The sequence below is a fragment of the Entelurus aequoreus genome, linkage group LG21 (assembly GCF_033978785.1).
Source record: "Entelurus aequoreus isolate RoL-2023_Sb linkage group LG21, RoL_Eaeq_v1.1, whole genome shotgun sequence".
NCBI classification, from domain to species: Eukaryota; Metazoa; Chordata; class Actinopteri; order Syngnathiformes; family Syngnathidae; genus Entelurus; species Entelurus aequoreus.
Window position 1 is genome coordinate 32,147,115 of NC_084751.1, and position 16,703 is coordinate 32,163,817.

Below are 16,703 nucleotides of genomic sequence, written 5' to 3' on the forward strand. Positions count from 1 at the left end.
ACCAACAAAGCCTTCACATTCCTTGCAGTCAAAGATGCTCAATAAAGTCAGTGGCTTTCATTTAAATGAATACTGTATTACCATTTCATACTACTTGAATATTGACTACTGTACAAAAAAAACATCTGTAGATACACAGTTATGACTATAAATCCAATGTATTTTTCTTCCAACATTGTGGCTGCATGATTATGGCCAAAATTAAATTCCCCATTATTTTAATCAGTATAGAAATCACGATTATTCATTATGTTAGGTAAAACATTTTATTTGAACATTCAATTTTTTTAAAAACAGTAATCGAACAAGGCTTTAACTTCTAAATAATAATAATAAAACTTAAGAAAGTTAAAAGGACCAATTAGAAATAAATATGCAATTGCAAAGTAAACTCATAAAATGCAAACAAATCAAAAAACAAGACTGTGCAGAAAAAGCACATATTACAAAGAACACAGTGCATTCATCAATAATCTTTGTCTCAGTGGGAGGTTGTGGCGCTGCTTGCACATACGCGCAGACACAGCCCCGGTAGTCGTTAGTGAGCAGCACAGCCAAATAACAAAAATTAAAAGTAAAAGAGATGATTGCAAAGCCAAATGTCCCACTGTGGGAATTTTGTCTTCAGATCGAATAAGAAAGATGAGCCCACCAACACGGACGAACAATCCAGTATGCCGAATTTGTTGGAAAGTGACAGCAGCAAAATAAACAACAAAACAAACCACCCGAACCAATTTTTTTAACTGTGTAAAAAACTGCACTTTTAGTTAAGTTTTATCTTAATTATTCAAGATAATTAAAAGTCATTTTTTAAAATGGTAAAAAATACTAACAAGTTTATTATTAATAGAAGTTTATTGCATTTTTATCATTATCATCATATGTTATGATTTCCGCATTTTTCGGACTATAAGGCACCCTCAAACTTCTTTCATTTTCTCAAAAAAATCAACAGTGCGCCTAATGTACAACATAATTCTGGTTGTGCTTACTGACCTTGAAGCAATTTTATTTGGTACATGGTGTAATGATAAGTGTGACCAGTAGATGACAGTCATACATAAGAGATACGTGTAGACTGCAATATGATGGCAGTAAACAACACCAAAACTTTAAATGTTCCATTGAGAATATAGAACATTACACACGGCGCTCAAAAATCTGTCAAAATGTTTTTAGTACGACTTCGGCAAGCTATGAAGCCGCACCGCTTGATGGATTGTCGGCGCATTAAACATACGAGTATTATTATGGTGCGTGTATAAGGACCGCAAAATGGCACCTATTAGCAGACATATTATTTCGCCATATTATGCAAAACCAACTTTTCTTACCTTCTGGTACCTGCTGATGTGTATTTGGGATCTGCATACGTCCTGAAAATGTGCACGAGTCCGCAATTGTAGTCTATGCCGACACCGTAGTCTTAAGCTTCTGTTTCTCTACCTTCTTATGTGGCATTCATCTTCCGCTGTTGCCATTTCTAATATAAAGTAGTGTAAAGTTCTTACTTATATCTGTCAGTAGACTAGCTATCAAAGCGCTAAAACAATAGTGGGTTAACATAATTCACCTTACGGAACTTTAGTTATTAGAGGGTTACGGTCGGACGGTTTTTCACGGGACACATTTCCGGTGTTGATGTTGCACTAGTGAGCCATGGATGAGAAGATGCTGCTCTGTTATTGATTTAAGTAAAGTCTGAATGACATTTAGACAGCCAGCTCCATCTTTTGACACTTCTTCCACTCCCGTCCTTGCACGCTACACCGCTACAACAAAGAAGACGCTGTCGAAGGTGAGCCACGTAGGTAAGACCGCCTACAAAGTACTGCATCCTGAAGGGACACTCAGAAAGCTACTTGAAAATGGTCTGTAAAACATGGTTTGAGTGTCCGCCCCAAACCCCGGCTGAGTCATACCAAAGACTATAAAAATGGGACCCATTACCTCCCTGCTTGGCACTCAGCATCAAGGGTTGGAATTGGGGGTTAAATCACCAAAAATGATTCCCGGGCGCGGCCACCGCTGCTGCTCATTGCTCTCCTCACCTCCCAGGGGGTGAGGGTGATGGGTCAAATGCAGAGGATAACCTCACCACACCTAGTGTGTGTGTGACAATCATTGGTACTTTAACTTTATAATTTATGCAACACTTTCACCAAAGAACCACCATCACATGTTATGTAGACCACAACATAGTGTTTTAAATTTAGAAAAAAATCATATGACCCCTTATTGCGCCTTATAATCCGGTGCGCCTTTTGTATGAAAAAATACCTCAATAGACCCGCTCATCGGAAGTGCGCCTTTTAATCCGGTGCGCCCTATGGTCCGAAAAATACGGTACAGTAGTGCTTAATTAGGTGTCAAAATAATGCTTACGGCAATAATTTGATCGTCCAGCAAAATGTCTTATCGGCCCAAGCCTACTCAGAAGTTGTGCTGGTTAAATGAGAATCTTTCACCAAAGCAGTGAAGTACCGTAATTTCCGGACTATAAGCCGCACCTGACTATAAGCCGCACCAGCTAAATTTAGGGGAAAATACAGATTGCTCCATATATAAGCCGCACCCAACTATAAGCCGCAGGGTTTTGATGTGTAATTACCGTAGTATATAGGGGTTCCTGCTACCACGGAGGGGATTGTCGGGACAGAGATGACTGTTTGGGAACGCAAAGCGTCCCATTTATTAACAATACATTTTTCAATCATTCAATCAAACGTTCACATCTTTGACACTGCGAACAGCATTCGTGCAGAGTACAAATAATACAACGTTGCAAAGTAATACAAAGTGCTCGTCTGTACGTTATCAAAATAACCAGCCTACCGGTATATGAAAAGTCAGTCTTTAATCATTGTGTCATCGTCTTCCTCCTGCGTACTAAAACCACCGAAATCCTCTTCGTCGGTGTCGGAGAAGAACAGGCCGTAAATAAGCCGCACCCTTGTATAAGCCGCAGGGACCAGAACGAGGGGAAAAAGTAGCGGCTTATAGTCCGGAAATTACGGTAATAGTCGTGGGTCTATAAAAACCAGACTGTAGGCCACATTAAGGAGAAAGAAAATACAGATCCACACACCCTAAAATGGCCCCTGCCTGTCAGGCCGGAGAAGCTGATACTGTTTACGTGAGAAGCAGTTAAGCGTTATCTAAAGGTTTGCATGCGAGGAGATACTAATGTACTTTTAGGAGCAACATCGAAATGCAAGGGAAGAGTAAGAGTTGATGAGGGCTTCCTCATCAATAAAGTATTATCTATCTATCTATCTCATGCAAGCTACACTACTATCGTTTCAAACAAGCATGCTGCCTGCATCCCGCTGAAAGATTTTTTTTTTTTTTTTTTTTTTTTACAATTTTAGACCTTTTTGCCTAAGGAAAATAATCTCATTTTTTGTGCACATTTGAACAATATTTTCAGCTTCCTGACAAAGGCTGTGAATATTAGGGATGCTCTAATCAGGGTTTTATCGATTCCGATCATCCCCATGATTGAGATCAGCCGATACCAATACCAATCACATGTATTAACTGCAATTGTTTAAACCTATTTATGGTGAGTGCTATGACAGTTTATCAATATCAACATGATATCTAAGTTAGTTCCCTATTATTTTATTACACACATTTTTGAGCAAAACAATAGTCCACAATAACTAAACAAAAGCTACAACTATTATCTGCTAAAGCAGGGTTGCCCCTTGGTGTATTTGATTGTGGCGGTGTTCCACGGCAACATATTAGCTGCCACACCTTAAAAAAATGTGTTAATGTGAAGACAAATTTAAGTAATATATTTTATTATAGCGTCTGGAAGAAAACGCGCAAAGTCCGACGTTCTTTTTAACTTTTAACGCCAAGGCGAGCGCAGGCGTGTCTTAATGAAATTAAACAATAGATGTCCGCGCCCTTTTTGCAACTCAACGCCAAGAAAACGGAAATGCTGATTATCGGTCCTGCTAGACACGAACACGTATTTAATAGGGTCCTCTCCAAGGTTTCTCATAGTCATTTTCATTGACATCCCACTGGGTTGTGAGTTTTTCCTTGCCCTTATGTGGGATCTAAACCGAGGACGTCGTTGTGGCTTGTGCAGCCCTTTGAGACACTTGTGATTTAGGGCTATATAAATAAACATTGATTGATAAACATTGAATCTTGTGCAAAAATGGGCCCAATTGTAGCATGTATTTCACTCCTAGACACACAAGACTTCCTTATTCTCTGCCAAAACAATGTGTTCACAGATCATGAAAAAAGATTAACATCATAACACACTAAGATACACATTAACCCAAAAGGTAGTGACAGTATAAATGGATATGTATAGGTAATTATTTGGGCACTTTTGACTAGTGATGCACCGGAAACTAGGCCGCCGAAAAAAGACGCACTTTGATCACCTGAACAGCGCCGCCGAAACCAGATGTTGTGATGATGAAACCAGATGTTGTGATGACATAAGCCATATGTACAAGGTTGTTTGGATCGGAGGTATGGAGCCAGACAAACTGCCAGTAAGATTTGGTATCGGGGAAAAATTATAGTGTAGAACAAGTTGTATTGGCACAGAAACAAGTTTTGGCAACAAATTAATACAAACATTGAAAGAATACAATATTTTTATTGGATGTTTTCGATGCCAATATTCGTACACTTTTATTGTTTTTTTTGTTTCAAAGGTTTTTATGATAGCTTCTCTTTTTTACGATTTTTTTGTTTTTTTTCCGGTTTTGCTTCTTTTTTTACAGTCTGAAAATGATGGCAGTGTTTTAGTGTGAGATGCGGGCGCCTGTGGGTGGGCTTGTACTAAGTTTACCCGGAAGCAGTTTTACTGGACTTGAGCATGCAAGTAAAACACTGTAGAAGAAGAAAGGAGGACTGCCCTCTAAATTAAGTTGACAAAAGCTTCAAAATATAAAATTATTCAGCAAAAGTTGTTTATTTACATTTATCTTGAGTAGACCTGTATATGTTGCTGTTGGCAGATTCATCTCCTGCTCAGAGAGAGATATTTTGTAAACATGATACAGTGATCTACTTTATTACTCTTTGACTACTTCGTAAAGCACTCTGGTCAACGTTGTTACTTTCACAATTGGTTTTATAAATGCAGTTGATTTCAGCACAAAGAGGTTATTAGGATATACACTATATTGCCAAAAGTATTTGGCCACCTGCCTTGACTCACATATGACCTTGAAGTGCCATCCCATTCCTAACTCATAGGGTTCAATATAATGTCGGTCCACCTTTTGCAGTTATTACAGCTTCAACTCTTCTGGGAAAGCTGTCCACAAGGTTGCGTAGTGTGTTTATAGGAATTTTTAACTATTCTTCCAAAAGCGCATTGGTGAGGTCACACATTGATGTTGGTCGAGAAGGCCTGGCTCTCAGTCTCCGTTCTAATTCATCCCAAAGGTGTTCTATCGGGTTCAGGTCAGGACTCTGTGCAGGCCAGTCAAGTTCATCCACACCAGACTCAGTCATCCATGTCTTTATGGACCTGGTTTTGTGCACTAGTGCACAGTCATGTTGGAAGAGGAAGGGTCCCGCTCCAAACTGTTCCCACAAGGTTGGGAGCATGGAATTGTCCAAAATGTTTTGGTATCCTGGAGCATTCAGAGTTCCTTTCACTGGAACTAAGGGGCCAAGCCCAACTCCTGAAAAACAACCCCACACCATAATTCCTCCTCCACCAAATTTCACACTCGACACAATGCAGTCCGAAATGTACCGTTCTCCTGGCAACCTCCAAACCCAGACTTGTCCATCAGATTGCCAGATGGAAAAGCGTGATTCGTCACTCCAGAGAAGGCGTCTCCACTGCTCTAGAGTCCAGTGGCGACGTGCTTTACACTACTGCTTCAGACGCTTTGCATTGGACTTGGTGATGTATGGCTTAGATACAGTTGCACGGCCATGGAAACCTATTCCATGAAGCTCTCTGCGTACTGTACGTGGGCTAATTGGAAGGTCACATGAAGTTTGGAGCTCTGTCGCAACTGACTGTGCAGAAAGTCGACGACCTCTTTGCACTGAGCTCCTGAGAGCGGCCCATTTTTTCACAAATGTTTGTATAAACAGTATCCATGCCGAAGTGCTAGATTTTATACACATGATTAGAACACCTGATTCTGATCATTTGGATGGCTGGCAAAATAATTTTTGGCAATATAGTGTATTTATGTTATTTATTAAATGTTTAAATAATTAATATGTATGAATTCTCTTTTCAAAGCAAATAAAATAACTTTAAAGCAATTACTCATATCAACTAGTTATGATACAGTTTATAGAGGATGTATTATATGATTTATTCTTAAATAAAATGTAACATGGCAATCAACCATCAGCTTCGCTCACTTAAGGATGATGTTCTGTAGTTGGATGTCCTCTCAGAAACACGCCTGTGAAGGAAGTCCAGATGTCTCACAAAGGCAGAGATTGTCTTTGTATTTCTTTGTCTTTAAGCAACACTACAAAGTACTACTCAGATATTATTTTTAAAAGATGTTTTAATGTAATTGTTAATAGAAATATCTCATTTAAAAGTGCAGCCTATTTTTTAAATACATTTTGAATAATCCCTTTAGCTTTACATAAAAGCAGTTGATGTTTGAAAAATATGTTGTAGGTTGTACTTTCAAATGTACATGTAAATATTATGTGGAATATCATTTAGTATATCTATATTGTATTATTTGCAAGTAAGGCAAGAAATTAATCACAATCGCGGTAGTTTCAGCACAATGTTTATAGAAGTTAAAATAACACCTGACAATACAATACGACACACAATAAGACCACCTATTTAGGTGTAAACATAGAAAGAAAAAGATAGATCAGATTTAAGGTTTTACTTCCATACGCTGAAAAACAGTCCGTACATGACGTTGTCTCCACAGCCTGGATATGATCGGCTCCCTTCCGGGGTAAGAAGAGGATGAACCGCCAGAGGTCGCTCAACATTACGATAGTTGAAGTCTCGTATTTTAACACATATTGGTTACTTATGTCACAGTCACACCAAGCTTTACATGTCTGGTGTTCCATCCATCCGTTTTCTACCGCTTGTCCCTTTTGGGGTCGCTGGAGCCTATCTCAGCTGCATTCGGGCGGTAGGCGGGGTACAACCAGGACAAGTCGCCACCTCATCACAGATGTCTGGTGTTAAATGTTTTAAATGAAATACAGCTACACTTACATTTTAAAGTCGCTCTTTTCCCACCACGTGGAAATGTAACAAACGGAGTTTTGTCAAATATCACGGCTATATCGAGCACTCTCTACCTCTACCTCTAATGAATCCAAAAAGGGCGGGTACTCTGAACTGCTGTTTGGTGCGTAACACGAGAAGGCATTAATGGGCAATGGCAGATCACATAGTTTTTCCTGAAAATCGACCAATAGCAATTAGCACGTACTTAGTGAATACCTATGCACATGCGTTTCTTATTTTGCGATGTATAAAATGACTATATCGTGATATTCGAGTATACATTCTCACGCAGTTGCTTTTAGCTGCAGGCATTACACTGCATGCGTTTCCCACTCTTTCTTGTCTCTCATTCTCACAGAGACATAAAACAAGCGCACCTTCTTACATACATCACGTGTGCAACGTCACACGCTCCCGCGGAGCAGAGAGGTAGCGACATGGTAACGTTAGCTGTGATGCTAACGGTGCGGTGCGGGTGGTAATACAAGAGAGAGAAGGTTTCGAATCTGGTAACAAATAAAGGAAGAATTAATTCCCAAGAAAAACAGCACGGGGTCCATCGTCTGGCGGTGGTTTGGGTTCAAGCGGGAATATGTTGAACAATTATGCGGCAAAAGCGTTGCCACAAAAATTAGCACCACTGCTAATGTAGCATCATTTGAAAAGTCATCCGCTAGAGAATGAAGAGTGCTTGAAACTCCGCATGACAACATCTCCGGCCGGTGCCACACCAACAAAATGCAGAGGCAACCATTTCCAGATCAACACCGTATGAAAAAAATAGTCTAAAACAGAAGGAGATAACGTCCGCAGGAACCTACCACATAGCGAAGGACATACACTATTTGATTTCCTATCATGCAGCTAATTTTTATTTGACAGTTATTGAAATATCTTATGTGACATCATGCACAAAAGTGCACTTTAATTGTTTTAAACTATTGTAGTGGCGTTCTGTACAAAAAGTGCACTTTAATTTTAGTGTTGTTTTGATATGTCATCTTAGTGACATCATGCACTAAAGTGCACTCATAGCTTGTTTTAAAATGTCTCTGACAATCTTGCACTTTCTGTTTTGGAAATGACATGAATGTTTGTGCCACTGCTTAATAACTCCATCCATTTTCTACCGCTTGTCCCTTTTGGGGTCGCGGGGGGTCGCTGGAGCCTATCTCAGCTGCATTCGGGCGGAAGGCGGGGTACACCCTGGATAAGTCGCCACCTCATCGTAGGGCCAACACAGATAGACAGACAACATTCACACTCACATTCACACACTAGGGCCAATTTAGTGTTGCCAATCAACCTATCCCCAGGTGCATGTCTTTGGAGGTGGGAGAAAGCCGGAGTACCCGGAGGGAACCCGCGAACATGCAAACTCCACACAGAAAGATCCTGAGCCCAGGATTGAACCCAGGACGATGATCTTGGACTTCAGTAAAGTCAAAGCCCCACCATCCCGCCTCACCCTGTTTGACTCTCCCACCCCCGTCTCCAATGTGGACTCCATCCGTTTCTTGGGCACCACCATCACCCAGGACCTCAAGTGAGAGCCGACATCAAGAAGGCCCAGCAGAGGATGTACTTCCTGCCGACCGAGATGCTGGTGCAGTTCTACTCAGCCATCATCGAGTCCATCCTCACCTCCGCCAAGCATCGACTGCAGCGCATGGTACGTACTGCTGAGAAGGTGATTGGCTGCAAACTCCCACCCCTCCAGGACCTGTTCTCGTCCAGGACCAGGAGGCGTGTGGGTCGGATCACAGCTGACTCTTCTCACCCTGGACACAAACTATTCTCCTCTCTCCCCTCAGGCAGGAGACTACAGTCCATCCAGACCCACACCTCCCGCCACCTGAACAGTTTTTCCCCTCGGCCATCAGGCACATGAGCAATAACAAGATCTGATAGCTCAGTTACAGCTCATGTTATTTCTATTGTGTTATATGTGTTTTATGTTGCACGATTGCGCCAAGTAAAATTCCTAGATTGTGAACCCGTTCTCAAACAACGGCAATAAAAACTCTTCTGATTCCGACCTTCGTATTGTGAGGCACACGCACTAACCCCTGTTCCACCGTGCTGCCCCAATTGTCAAGATGCAGAGCAAAATGATGCCTCTTCCTGTCATTTTTTATTACAGCAGCCAGGGTAAAAATGAACACAATGTCCTTTTTTCCTAGCACGCAGCACGAGATTGGAAACTGAAAACCATTAATGATGCACTTCACTCTAAAGAACGTAACTAGAAATAATACCACTCTTGAAACTCTTACTCTTATACTTGTATGCATTATCTTTGTACTTCACTAACAAACAGTGTCCAAAGTGCCACTGCAGTGAAAGGTACTTATGCTTGGCACTGTGACAGAGGGCAGCAGCACCCCTAATGGCCGGAAGTAGAGCCGCACCTGCTGGCCAGATAACGGTCAAAATGACGCCCTTTTTTTTGTAAGTAGCATTGTTTAAATGACACTATACATTTGTATACAGATACTTCAGATGCCAACAAGGATCGGAAACGTGGACATGTACGTGTTACTGTATATGCGGTATATGGTATATTGGTTTTAAAAAAACTTGCTAAATGCAGAAATGCAAGCACACTGGGCGGATCCCATTCCAAAATGGCCGACAGCCTAATGCAGAATATCTATAAACATTCCAAACTTTGATATTTATGTAAAATATACAATACCTCGTCCGCAGTGGCAACTATTTAGTAAATGCAATTATTGACATACAGACTAAATGAGTAAAAATGGTGCTTGATTATGTAAATACAGAATATACGAATACCGTGTTTTCATTCATTGTAGATGATGTTGACTAATACAATATTAGACATTGCATATGTACAAATATATCAAAGACAACACACAATCATACCATGAAAAAGGATCCGAGTAGGAATATTGACACAGCTGTTAGCTAAAATTAGCCACCACGGTAGCGCTAAAGAGACCTAAGTAAATGAATTGCTAAACATGATTTCAAAAGTATAAAATGTAAAACCATGCACGACTCCTACCTCTTAGTCTCTTCGAAGTGTGGAAGAAGATGCAGAGGCGTTGTCGTTGTCGATCAGCTCGTCGAAGAGTAAAGCACTCTGTTTTCCTCCGCCGCGGTGACGTCACTGCTGCAGCAGCAGCGCCGCACCACTTTGGACCGGAAGTCGTACTGCGGCAATGACGTCATACATAAACTACGTTGTATAAAACAGTGTCTTTCAACCGCTGTGCCGCGGCAGACTAGTGTGTCGTGAGATACGGTCTGGTGTGCCGTGGGAGATTATATAATTTCACCTAATTGGGTTAAAAATATTTTTTGCAAACCAGTAATTATAATCCTGTTTGGTTGATTTAAACTTTTATTAGTAGACTGCACAGTACAGTACATATTCCGTACAATTGACCACTAAATGGTAACACCCGAATAAGTTTTTCAACTTGTTTAAGTCGGGGTCCACGTTAATCAATTAATGGTAATTAATCCGCAAATAATGTGCCGTTGTTGAGTGTCTGTGCTGTTTGCCATGAATTGATTGACGTGGACCCCGACTTAAACAAGTTGAAAAACTTATTCGGGTGTTACCATTTAGTGGTCAATTGTACGGAATATGTACTGTACTGTGCAATTTACTAATACAAGTTTCAATCTATCAATAGAGCTCGGCAGAGTAACCATGTAATACTCTTCCATATCAGTAGGTGGCAGCAGGTAGCTAATTGCTTTGTAGATGTCGGGAACATGGTTTGTCGTGATCACAATATGCGGGAGGCAGCGTGCGGGTAAAAGGTATCTAACGCTTACACCAATAATTAACAAAAGGCGAGTGCCGCTAAGAAAAGGCATTGAAGCTTAGGGATGGCTATGCAAAACGAAACTAAAACTGAACTCACTGCAAAGTAAACAAAAACAGAATGCTGGACGACAGCAAAGACTTACAGCGTGTGGAGCAGACGGCGTCCACAAAGTACATCCGTACATGACATGACAATCAACAATGTCCCCACAAAGAAGGATAGCGTTTGCACAACTTAAATAGTCTTGATTGCCAAAACAAAGCAGGTGCGGGCAATAGCGTTCAAGGAAGACATGAAACTGCTACAGGAAAATTCCAACAAAACAGGAAAATCCAGCGAAATAGGAGCGCAAGACAAGAACTAAAACACTACACACAGGAAAACGTCAAAAACCTAAAAATAAGTCACAACGTGATGTGACGGGTCGTGACAGTACACCTACTTTGAGACAAGAGCTATAGGGAAGCATAGTTGATTATGGTTTGAATTCATATCCAACAATTGCAAAAAAAAACACTTTTTATTGTCAATATCGGCTGCTGAGTTTCATTTTTCAATGATTTCTGCTGGTTGTGTGCCTCAGTATTTTTTCAATGAATAAAATGTGCCTTGGCTCAGAAAAGGTTAAAAAACACTGGTATAAATCATACAAACTCTCTTAAAGTTTACACCATAGTATATCGTTAGACTGTCAGATGATACAGTTGTATTACCGTCAATGTGAATTAAGTTGGGAATTGCAAATAAACAAAGGACCAACATACCAATTGCAATATTGTGCAAAATGAAACCAGAACTGATTTTATATATGATATTGTACTTTCGGTGAGTGGAAATATGGGAAAACAATTACAAATCAAACATTAAGCCTATATTTCTAAATAAATAAATTAAAATTGTTAACCTAGCAGACAATAAGCATCAACCAAACCATTCTTAATCAAACATAATTTATAAAGCGTGCGTCATACACAAAAAGTGCAACACAAAGTGCTTTACAGACTGAAAAACAATGCCCCACCTCCACCCGTGGCCATGGCCCATGCTGACAACTCCCTCCAAGGAATGCCAGAAAGTAAATATAATAAAACACAAACAAATAGTAAGAACCTATAGACTTAGACTTAGCCAAACTTCATTGATCCACAAGGGAAATTGTTCCACACTGTAGCTCAGTTACAAAGGATGGAAAGGATAATGCACACAAGGGCACAAAAAGTGGGAGAAAACCAAAGGTATAAAGTAGACTAAAAATGTACCATAGTAGCAATATAAAATAACATATATGTAGAGTTTATATATACAGTATATAATATATACTGATGTATTATATTATATTATATTTTTATATGATATATATATACAATAAATAACAAATCCCAATTACCATGTACAATATTACAGTATATGTAACAGCTGCAGCAAAAAAAAAAAAAAAAAGGGCAGCATTAAATAGAGAGTAGATCCAGCAGAAAATTACATTATAAACAAAGAGAGGGAGCTAACATAGAAACGGTCAGGTAATAGACAGATATCATCTATTGCTGTATGTCGAGGAATTATACAGCAGGATGGAGTGCGGCATGAAGTAGTTCTTGAATCGAACACTGTGGGAACAAAGCTGAAAGAGCCTGTTGGAGTATTAGCTCCGCTGTCCCTCAATTGCCTGGTGGAGTGGGTAGGATTGTCCATGATGGCAGGCATTTGTCCATTGTCCTCCTGTCCCTCACTGACACAAAAGCCTCCAACTGCATGCCAATAGTTTGGCCGGATTTCTGCATCAGTTTGTAAATCCGGTTTAAGTCTCTTTTGCTGGTGCTGCTCCCCCAAAAAACCACTGCAAAGTACAGGGCACTGGCCACAACAGACTGAAAAAAGATCTACAACAGCTTGCTGCACACATTAAAGAACATAAGCTTCCTCAGGAAAAAGAGTCTGCTCATGCCCTTCCTGTATACAACTTTGCTGTTGTCCTTCCAGTCCAGTCCGATGTTCAAGGGGACTCCCAGGTACTTGTACTGCCCCACTACTGCCACCTCCCGGGCCTGGATGTTGATGGGCTCCACAGGGGTCATTTTCTTCTTGAAGTCGAAGACCAGTTCCTTGGTCTTGTCCACATTAAGGAGCAGATGGTTCGCCTGAGACCACTCTCCAAAGTCAGCGATCAGTGTCCTTTTTACTCCAATTCCTGTCCCTCTCCGATACACCCGATCACAGCAGAGTCATCAGAGTATTTCTGCAGGTGGCAGGACCTGGAACTATACTGGAAGTCTGAGGTGTACAGGGTGAACATGTAAGGAGACAGGACGGTCCCCTGTGGAACACCTACACCACTGACCACAGTATCCGACAGGGAGCTCCCCAGTCGCACAAACTGGGGCCTGTCAGACAAGTAGTCAGTGATCCAGGAGACAATGGATGAACCCATCCTGAGCAACTTGTCACTCATCAGAATTGGCGGAATGGTGTTAAAGGCACTGGAGAAATCAAAGAACATGATCCTCACAGTGCCCCTTCCACCATCCAGGTGAGAGTGAGCACAATGCAGCAGGTAGATAACAGCATCATCCACCCCTACATGGGGCTGATACGCAATCTGTAGAGGGTCCAGGGAAGGAGCCACCAGGGGTCTCAGCTGAGCCAGCACAAATCTCTCGAGGACCTTCATGACATGAAACGGCGTGGCGAAGTTGGTAGAGTGGCTGTGCCAGCAATCGGAGTGTTGCTGGTTACTGGGGTTCAATTCCCACCTTCTACCTTCCTAGTCACGTACCGTTGTGTCCTTGGGCAAGACACTTCACCCTTTGCCTCTGATGGCTGCTGGTTAGCGCCTTGCATGGCAGCTCCCGCCATCAGTGTGTGAATGTGTGTGTGAATGGGTAAATGTGAAAATAGTGTCAAAGCGCTTTGAGTACCTTGAAGGTAGAAAAGCGCTATACAAGTATAACCCATTTATCATTTAAACGTCAGGGCAACCGGTCTGAAGTCATTCAAGCCCAATGGTTGATGGTATGATTAAGAATAAAGGGTCAAATATGAGTAATGAAGATAAAAATATATGTGTACAGTAAATATATAATAAATGAATTGAACTAAATCAAATCTGGCATAAATATTAAGAATAAAAAGTAAAGAACGAACGTATGACTTCAATAAAATCAATAAATACTAAATAAAAGCAGAATCAAAAAGGTGGGTCTTAAGCTTGTGCTTAAAAACACAGAAAGGAGGTTCAACAAACTCAATCAAAACCTCAAGTCTGAGTTGATTTACTCTAAGATGGGAGTCACTCCCGCTCTGTTCCGTCCTTCATTACTGCCTCTTTGGCGCCCTTTGACCATCGCACAGAATCAATCCACTTCCTGTTGCCACCTGACTCAAGTACTTCATGACGTCTCCTGTTCCGACTGGAGGGATGGGGTTGATACTTTCACCTTTCCAGGGCGTGATTTTTATGTGGTCACCTGACATTCAGCCTGATCAGAATTACCCTGATTTCACTCCTCGTGCACCATCACACACATTTATTTTTTTATTACCTTCTCTTCTGCACCCTTGTAAATTATGTGAGTGGTTTGTTGATGTTCAGTTAGTTAGCATTTACCTGAAAACTATGCTTAAAGACAGACTATTGATTATTTTTGAAATTATTTGAACTTGTCATTGCATCAATCAAAAAGTTTAAAATTATTCTAATGTATTTTATTAGGTGTGTGATGTGTGGCCAAAGCTAAAACTTCCTAAAATAATGAATTGAGATGGCTTTTTGACCTTCAACCTTACAAATAATGTTTGAAATAATAAATTAGCATCTTAAATCAACATGAATAACTTTTAATAATCAGACACACACACACACCTGCAGGCTAGCTAAAATCTATGGCAGATGAAAAAGGTAAGATCAATGACAGATAATATCTATGATAAATACTGCAGGTAAGGTATGTAAGATCTATGATAGATATGATCTACAAAACCCAAAACCAGTGAAGTTGGCTAGTTGTGTAAATCGTAAATAAAAACAGAATACAATCATTTGCAAATCCTTTTCAACCTATATTCAATTGAATAGACTGCAAAGACAAGATATTTAATGTTCGAACTGGAAAACCTTATTTTTTCCAAATATTAGCTAATTTGGAAATTGATGCCTGCAACATGTTTCAAAAAAGCTGGCACAAGTGGCAAAAAAGACTGAGGAAGTTCAGGAATGCTCATCAAACACTTATTTGGAACATCCCACAGGTGAGCAGGCTAATTGGGAACAGGTGGGTGCCCTGATTGGGTATAAAAGCAGCTTCCATGAATTGCTCGGTCATTCACAAACAAAGATGGGGCGAGGGTCACCACTTTGTGAACAAATGCATGAGCAAATTGCCCGTGACCTTCGATCCCTCAGGCGATACTGCATCAAAAACCGACATCAGTGTGTAAAGGATATCACCACATGGGCTCAGGAATCATTCAGAAAACCATTGTCAGTAACTACAGTTCGTCGCTACATCTGCAAGTTCAAGTTAAAACTCTACTATGCAAAGCAAAAGCCATTTATCAACAACACCCAAAATATAGGTTAAAAAGGATTTGCAAATCATTGTATTCTGCCAACTTCACTAGTTTTGGGGTTTGCATAATATATAGGTAAAATAGGTAATGTTTATAATAATGTTAGATGTTACCAGCATAACCGCGTTCTTCGATTGGACAGTCAGGCGCAAGGACTTCTTTGAAGTATTTAACATTTATTTAAGCAGGTCACAGATGAAAATTACACCATCGGTCTCATTCAGTCATCATCATCATCGGCTATCACTCGAAACGAGTATGATTGTCCTCCTGTTGGTGGGTCCTTCAGGAGAACGCCTGTGCGTGGAATCTTTTAAAGTGGGGAGACTGGTGCACAGACAGCCACCACACTGTCCTTGGCAAAGAGAAGGCCAGGGTCCAATGGCATGGAGACCAAGACAATTGGGGGCCCATCGGCACCTCCTCACAGCTGCAGGAGGCTGCCGGAACTCCGGTCTGTTAGAGGACCGCCTATGGTGCGCCTATAAGCACTTGCTTTTCTCTCAGGGTGTGCTCCCCTAGCCTTTTGTCTTCCCAGACTAACCCACAAGGCACAGGGCCTCATTCAGTAATCAGTTAGGGGCTCATTCCTTTCGGCCGTAGCTATCAACAATGATTTGCTTTCCTTACAGTCCCTAGAGCAGCAAGTCCACTGGGTCCATGGCCAAATGAGTCTTCGCGAAGGTGGAGGCGAGTAGGAATAATAGTCCAGGTGGCTTTGGCACAACAAGGCCATCAGGAGGCTCCTTGGTGGAGCCATTGAAACTTGTGTGACTGATTAAATCTATAGGGTGTGTACTTAATGTATTAATATTAATTTTAAGTTCACGGGACACAGAGTCAACATTCTTACAGTATTGGCAATAGCATAAGAGTTTAATGGTGTTTTCACAACAAGAAGGCCTTGCCTGGAGTCAGGCTGACACACACTGTGCGCTACAGGCAGAGCAAAGGTCGAAGAGGTTTGTAAGAGTGAACCGACATATAGTGTACAGTACTTAAGTGTATATTTGCTACAATAGTCTAACAATAGATAGGTAAAGTAGGTAAAATATATGACAGATAAGATCTATTATGACAGAAACAATCTATGATAA

At 40.8% G+C, this 16,703-nt stretch overlaps 1 protein-coding gene across 5 annotated transcripts in view; it reads right to left on the reverse strand.

Annotated features, from left to right (window-relative positions):
* The window catches only part of sptan1 (spectrin alpha, non-erythrocytic 1), a 70,442-nt gene extending 60,039 nt beyond the window's left edge, over window positions 1-10,403 (reverse strand). For all 5 annotated transcript variants that reach the window (XM_062031496.1, XM_062031495.1, XM_062031492.1 and 2 more), the window contains exon 1: window positions 10,266-10,403. The gene's annotated coding sequence lies outside the window, so the exon portion shown is untranslated. The remainder of the gene's footprint in view (window positions 1-10,265) is intronic.
* Between the last annotated feature and the right edge of the window lie 6,300 nt (window positions 10,404-16,703).